The following is an 8,527-nucleotide window of genomic DNA, read 5'->3' as shown; positions in this document are numbered from 1 at the left end:
GTTGTTGACTGTAGACTCTGCCACATGCCTCTCGTGTCTGAGCCGTTGAATTGCGACTCTACTTTGTCTCTATACTGATGCTTAGCTTGTTTGATTGCCTTGCAGAGGGAATAGCTACACTGTTTGTATTCGGTCATGTTTCCGGTCGCCTTGCCCTGCTTAAAAGCAGTGGTTCGCGCTTTCAGTTTTGCGCGAATGCTGCTATCAATCCACGGTTTCTGGTTGGAGAAGGTTTTAATAGTCGCTCTTGGTACAATATCACCGATGCACTTGTTAATAAACTCGCTCACCGAATCAGCGTATTCATCAATGTTATTGTCCGACGCTATGCGGAACATATCCCAGTCCACGTGATCGAAGCAATCTTGAAGCTTGGAATCCGATTGGTCGGACCAGCGTTGAACAGACCTGAGCACGGGCGTTTCCTGTTCTAGTTTCTGTCTATAGGCTGGGAGCAGCAAAATGGAGTCGTGGTCAGATTTTCCGAAAGAAGGGCGGGGGAGGGCTTTGTATGCATCACGGAAGTTAGAGTAACAATGATCCAGGGTTTTACCAGCCCGGGTCGTGCATTCGATATGCTGCTAAAATTTAGGGAGCCTTGTTTTCAGATTAGCCCTGTTAAAATCCCCAGCTACAATAAAGGCAGCCTGAGGATATATGGTTTCCAGTTTACATAGAGTCCAATGAAGTTCTTTCAGGGCCGTCGATGTGTCTGCTTGGGGGGGATATACACGATTGTGATTATAATCGAAGAGAATTCTCTTGGTAGATAATGCGGTCGGTATTTGATTGTAAGGAATTCTAGGTCAGGTGAACAAAAGGACTTGAGTTCCTGTATGTTGTTATGATTACACCACGTCTCATTAATCATAAGGCATACACCCCCGCCCTTCTTCTTACTAGAGAGATGTTTGTTTCTGTCGGCGCGATGCGTGAAGAAACCAGGTGGCTGTAACGACTCATAACGTATCCCGAGTGAGCTATGTTTCTGTGAAACAAAGAACGTACATTCTCTGATGTCTCTCTGGAAGGCAACCCTTGCTTGGATTTGGTCTACCTTGTTGTCAAAAGACTGGACATTGGCGAGTAGTATACTCGGGAACGGTGCGCAATGTGCCCGTCTACGGAACCTGACCAGAAGACCGCTCCGTCTGCCCTTTCTGCGGCGCCGTTGTTTTGGGTCGCTGGCTGGGATCCGATCCATTGTCCTGGGTGGTGGACCAAAAAGAGGATCCGCCTCGGGAAAGTTTGCCCATAAGGACCATTGTTATGTTTGGAGGAAAAAGAGGAGGCTTGCAAGCCGAAGAACACCATTCCAACCGTGAAGCACGGGGGTGGCAGCATCATGTTGTGGGGGTGCTTTGCTGCAGGAAGTACTGGTGCACTTCACAAAATAGATGGCATCATGAGGCTGGAAAACTATGTGGATATATTGAAGCAACATCTCAAGACATCTGTTAGGAAGTTAAAGCTTGGTCGCAAATGGGTCTTCCAAATGGACAATGACCCCAAGCATACTTCCAAAGTTGTGGCAAAATGGCTTAAGGACAACAAAGTTAAGGTATTGGAGTGGCCATCAAGCCCTGACCTCAATCCCATAGAAAATGTGTGGGCAGAACTGAAAAAGTGTGTGCGAGCAAGGAGGTCTACAAACCTGACTCAGTTACACCAGCTCTGTCAGGAGGAATGGGCCAAAATTCACCCAACGTATTGTGGGAAGCTTGTGGAAGGCTACCTGAAACGTTTGACCCAAGTTAAACAATTTAAAGGGAACGCTACCAAATACTAATTGAGTGTATGTAAACTTCTGACCCACTGGGAATGTGATGAAAGAAAGAAATCATTCTCTCTACTATTATTCTGGCATTTCACATTCTTAAAATAAAGTGGTGATCCTAACTGACCTAAGACAGGGAATTTTTACTCTGATTAAATGTCAGGAATTGTGAAAAACTGTGTTTAAATGTGTTTGGCTAAGGTGTATGTAAACTTCCGACTTCAACTGTATATTTTTTTTAATGGCGACAACCATTTAGCAGCGGTTTTGCGCCACTGCTAAATTAATATTGGAGAAACACTGTGTCCGAGGCTACCATAGACCATATGTTTTAAAGTGTATCTTGTGTAACAGTATTTTGCACATTTACATCAAATAAAGTAAATATGAATGGCAACATAACCCTGTATGTCCCAACAACTCAATGTACTGTGTCTCTATTTCTAATAGCTATCCTCACTCACTAGGCAACCACATCTAGTCAGATTTTAAAGTGCCTTTAAAGAGGCAGTTGCAAAGCCATACATTTAATGTAGAACATGCACACACACACTTATTAAAAGCTCTTCCTTTCAGATTCACTCCAAAAAAATACTAATCTCTGTTTTCGTCTGTAACATAGCCTAGTGTCCCACTGCTGCTCATAAACTTCAGCCAGTCAGTCATTATGGCAGTCCATAAAAATATAACATATATTCTCATACTATGTCTATGAGTCATCTGAGATAAAGCACCAGAGTTGGATCTGGGCCTGTATCCACAAAGCATCTCAGAGTAGGAGAGCTGATCTAGGGGCAGGACCCCACCTGTCCAGATAATCTTATCAATTATGATCTGAAAGGCCAAACTGATCCTAGATCAGCACTCCTATTCTGAGACGCTTTATGGATACGGATCCTGGCCTCGCTCTTCCCTTTGTCAATCATCAACCACCAGCACATGGGGTAGTCAGCAATAAAGAAGCAATCTGTCTTTGTCTTTAGGTGTTGGAAGGAATCAATCGAACTGTGGAGAAATACGATAAAGCGGAAAGAGGAAATGAAAACTAATATTTTCTGTTGAATGATCAAGTTTGTCTTCAATGTCTCATCTTCCGATGGAGTCAGAGAAAAATGTGTACAAGGGATGTGTACAAGAGAGGGTGGTTGGAGGAACTTTCTCTTTTAAAACGTATCTTTACATAAACATGATCTTGGTACTTGACAGATGCAATTTTCATCGCCTCTAATGCTTTCTTTTTTTATATACGTTTGTCACAAACTTCAGGGCATAGTCCAATGTTTTGTTTATGGACATCTAGAGCCTAAGTCTTCTTAAAATATTTGATACGATTGCGGTTTGATAGAACTGACAGCAAAAAATTATAGGGATAGAATTTCTCTTTCTTTTTAACTGTAGTACTTCCCCTTTCACTGACTTGAATCTTGTCATTCTCCTCAAGGACACTGTGTTTTGCTGATATTCTCAACCAGGGGTGCAACTTTGGTTTTAAAATTTGGGAGGACAGAATTATTATTATTATTATTATTTTCTATCCAGTCGGATAAGCACTCTAAACAGCCTACCAGACCACTCGGAGGCGTCCATATGGTCCTAAAGCACACTCATTTTGTATCACATTCCAATGATAAAACTGGGAGGTGACAAAAATGCACTTTCAGAATGTGTGTGTGTGTGGGGGGGGGGGGCATGTCCCCCTTGTCCCCAGTGAAAGTTGTGCCCCTGTTCTCAACCATCGACTGAAATTGATTCCAAAATCAGTGGACAATAAGTGAATAAAGAATTGCCACTTTGCCAGTACATGGTGTGTTTTAGTACAAAAAATAATAATAATAAATGCATGAAATGAAAGGTATGAAATGTATGCATTCACTACTGTAAGTCGCTCTGGATAAGAGCGTCTGCTAAATGACTAAAATATAAAATGTAAATGTGTGTTGGCCCAACTAATCACTGAAGCCACCATTACTTTATGCTTCGTTGTCTGGCAGCTATATAGGCCTCATGCACATTTAGTAAAGACAGGACCTCTTTTGATCTATCAACCCAGCTCACTCCTCAGTCCTCACACAAGACCGTATTGTAATAAAAGAACAACTGTCGTCTTTCATGGTCACAAAATCCACTAAAAAGATGAGATTAAGATTCATGACATCACAGGCTCTGCTAAAGGCTCTGCTTCGGCAATCAAAAGAATCTACCTCTTGTGTGCATTTATGTCAGTGAAAGAACCCTGAGTAGAATCCCTTGAGTTTTTACTGTGCAGAAGATTTTATATGGCATAATTTTGTCATAGAAAGCTGGTTTAGCATTCTGGGCCTAAACCCGTTATAAGACACAGAAGTAAGTACTCAGATCACACTGGCTGGTTTTGTTCACAGGGTTTTGTACGGTTCATTCACACCACTTCAGGCATCAGGGTGTCCGATATGGCACCCTTTTCCCTATGTGGTGCACTACTTTTGACCAGGGCATGGGCCATAGTCAAAAGTAGGGCACTACATAGGGAATAGAGTGCCATTTGGGACATAACCTTTCTCTCTCCTCATAGGCTCTTCCCAAGAAAACCTATTCCTACCTCAGCAGGAGTGGTGAATCATAAACCCCTGGTCAATATCGTTGCACAACACTTTTTACACTTATAGCCATTCAATGCTACCTCACAGAATAGGCCTACATCACTTGAAGTGGGAAAAGGAACTTCCTCACACACTGTTTCACCCCAAACAACAATATTTATTTTCTAGCAGTCATTCGAGTATCTGTCATTCTTCTAAAACTGGAATTTAATATATTTTTTGATCAACTTGAAGTACTATTAGAGGAAGTGAAGGGGTCATACAGTATAACTACTGTAGCTTGAAGATTTGAAGGTGACATTTCAATGGGTGTGGTCATTTCTACGGATATCATCCATCTCTGGACTATAAGCTTGACTCAACGAGAGAGTGACTCACACAAACAACACCCTGCCAAGGCCAACGTAGACGCCTACTTCCCATGGCATGATGGGAACAACAGATCCTGCATGTGGCCACACATCACTGCTGTTACTGAGGCTTTCTTTCCATACTTCACTGAAGTCCTGGCACATCCTGTCAGACTCCATGTGCTTTAAACACAGAAGCAGTGTAAATATTTGCCTGTGACTGAGTAACAGATCACACACGTCTACAGCTCAGACGTAATCTATACACTAATCTACTGTAACATAAATGCAACTTAATTCATTTAGAGTCATAATCATTAGTTTTATGAACGTCGAGGAGTAAAACAGGGCTTCTTTTGTTGATTATTAGATCCATCATCCTCATGTTATTTCTTTGTGTATTCATTACATTTGGTTTGCAGGAGAGAGCATGTGCTTCAATGATCAGAGCAGTTGAGCATCATGCTGAGCTATACCAGCCATAAATACATTGCATAAAGTTAATGTTATATGAGCATCATAGGATGTCTGGGTGCAGCTGCAGGCATGGAATTCTGTGGTTTCTGACAATAAAAACAATGCATTAATATGTTGGGAGGTTGAATGCAGTGTTTTTATTAGACACATTTGCAATCACCTTTGCAATAACCTTTGCAATCTCCAGATTCATTCAAAAAAGTATTGTTCTCCGTTTTTGTCCTTTTAGTCTGTGAAATAACCCAGTGTCCCACTGCTACTAATAAACCTCAGCGAGTCAGTCATTATGGCAGTCCATAAAAATATGACATATATTCTCATACTATGTCTATGAGTCATCTGAGATGAAGCACCAGAGTTGGATCTGGGCCTGTATCCACAAAGCATCTCAGAGTAGGAGAGCTGATCTAGGAGCAGGACCCCACCTGTCCAGATAATCTTATCAATTATGATCTGAAAAGTCAAACTGATCCTAGATCAGCACTCCTATTCTGAGACGCTTTATGGATACGGATCCTGGCCTCGCTCTTCCCTTTGTCAGCCATAAATCAACAGCACATGGGTTAGTCAGCAATAAAAAAGCAATCTGTCTTTGTCTTTAGGGGTTGGAAGGAATCAATCGAACTGTGAAGAAATCCAATAAAACGGAAACAGGAAAGGAAAACTAATATTTTCTGTTGAATGATCATGTTTGTCTTCAATGTCTCATCTTCCGATGGAGTCAGAGAAAAATGTGTACAAGAGAGGGTGGTTGGGGGAACTTTGTCTTATAGGCCTCACACAGATTTAGTAGAAACAGAACCTATTTTGGTCTATCAATCCAGCTCCCTCCTCAGTCCTCACACAAGACCGAACTGTAATGAAAGAACAACTGTCGTCTTTCATGGTCACAAAATCCACTAAAAAGACGAGTTTAAGATTCATGACATCACTGGCTCTGCTACTGGCTCTGCTTCGGCAATCAAAATAATCTACCGCTTGTGTGTATTTATGTCAGTGAAAGAACCCTGAGTAGAATCCCTTGAGTTTTTACTGTGCAGAAGATTTTATATGGCATAATTTTGTCATAGAAAGCTGGTTTAGCATTCTGGGCCTAAACCAGTTATAAGACACAGATTTAAGTACTCAGATCACACTGGCTGGTTTTGTTCACAGGGTTTTGTAAGGTTCATTCACACCACTTCAGGCATAAAGGCATCCCAAATGTCACCCTGTACCCTAAGTAGTGCACTACTTTTGACCAGGGCATGAGCCATAGGCAAAAGTAGTGCACTACATAGGGAAAAGGGTGCCATTTGTGACACAACCTTTCTCCTCATAGGCTCTTCCCCCCAAAAACCTATTCCCACCTCAGCAGGAGTGGTGAATCATAAACCCCTGGTCAATATCGTTGCACAACACTTTTTACACTTATAGCCATTCAATGCTACCTCACAGAATAGGCCTACATCACTTGAAGTGGGAAAAGGAACTTCCTCAGACACTCTTCACCCCAAACAACAATATTTATTTTCTAGCAGTCATTCGAGTATCTGTCATTCTTCTAAGACTGGAATTTAATATATTTTTTGATCAACTTGAAGTACTATTAGAGGAAGTGAAGGGGTCATACAGTATAACTACTGTAGCTTGAAGATTTGAAGGTGACATTTCAATGGGTGTGGTCATTTCTACGGATATCATATATCATCCATCATCCAAGGGCTCCTGAGTGGTGCAGCGGACTAAGGCACTGCATCTCAGTGCTTGAGGTGTCACTACAGACACCCTGGTTCAATTCCAGGCTGTATCACAACCAGCCATGATTGGGAGTCCCATAGGGTGGTGCACAATTGGCCCAGCATCGTCCAGGTTTGGCTGGTGTAGGTCGTTATTGTAAATAAGAATTGGTTGTTAACTGACTTGCCTAGCTAAATAAAGGTTAAATACATTTAAAAAACAAAACAAGAGAGTGACACACACACAACACCCAGCCAATGTAGATGGCTACTTCCCATGGCATGATGGGAACAACAGATCATGCATGTGGCCACACATCACTGCTGTTACTGTACTTCACTGAAGTCCTGGCACATCCTGTCAGACTCCCTGTGCTCTCACACACAGAAGCAGTGTAAATATTTGCCTGTGACTGAGTAACAGATCACACACGTCTACAGCTCAGACTTCATTTAGCGACTAATCTACTGTAACATAAATGCAACTTAATTCATTTAGAGTCATAATCATTAGTTTTATGAACGTCGAGGAGTAAAACAGGGCTTCTTTTGTTGATTATTAGATCCATCATCCTCATGTTATTTCTTTGTGTATTCATTACATTTGGTTTGCAGGAGAGAGCATGTGCTTCAATGATCAGAGCAGTTGAGCATCATGCTGAGCTATACCAGCCATAAATACATTGCATAAAGTTAATGTTATTTGAGCATCATAGGTTGTCTGGGTGCAGCTGCAGGCATGGAATTCTGTGGTTTCTGACAATAAAAGCAATGCATTAATAATTTGGGAGGTTGAATGCAATGTTTTTATTAGACACATTTGCAATCACTAACTATGTTTACAATATCATCACAGCTCATTGAGTTCAATGAAGTAAACACCCCCTCCCCAAACTGTAACTCATGTCAGTGAGGTTTTGACAGAGAAAGCGCAGTCCATCTGTTCCCAATCTTAGCTACAATATGTCTATTCTGGCCAGGTTCGGTTTTGATTGAGTCTAATCTACCTCTAATCTAGACTCATAAGGTTATCATCCACAGTTAGTTGATCTCAGGGGAAATATTCTTTCATGGTTCATGGCCATTCTGTATTGGTAAATAGTTTTTTATAACCACTTTTAAGTATGGATTAGGCTAGTTATTTTTTCAAACCCACCCACAAATAAAGGAGAGAACAAACTGTAGCCCTTTAGTTTGACCATATTGCCCAACAAAATGACTGTATTATCCCAAACAACTGGATAAAATGGCAGATAAAGTAACTACCCTCAATTCACCCTGAAAAATGTAAGGATGTCCTCATAAAGGCAGATCCCAAAAACATTTGGGGGGTCAGGCAGGGCTGGGAGTATCAAGCTCAAGACTATAGGCCTATGCACTTATTACACTAACATAATAAGCAAATAATGAGTGTCTTTGCAATGAGTCAAAGTAACAAATGGTTGATTATTGAGGTTCCAAACAAACATGCCATGCAATGGGTAGCTACAGAGGTTCCAAAATTGTATAGTAGCTAGCTACTGCCACACTGTGGTTATGTATGACATTGCATCATATACCTGTATTTAAAACAGGAAACGCAATCAATGTTTCACAATGTCCAAACTATATTAGTTCAAATGTATC

This window comes from Salmo trutta, chromosome 21, assembly GCF_901001165.1.
Source record: "Salmo trutta chromosome 21, fSalTru1.1, whole genome shotgun sequence".
NCBI classification, from domain to species: domain Eukaryota; kingdom Metazoa; phylum Chordata; class Actinopteri; order Salmoniformes; family Salmonidae; genus Salmo; species Salmo trutta.
The sequence above is the reverse complement of the archived record's forward strand: the minus strand, read 5'-3'. Positions refer to the sequence as shown.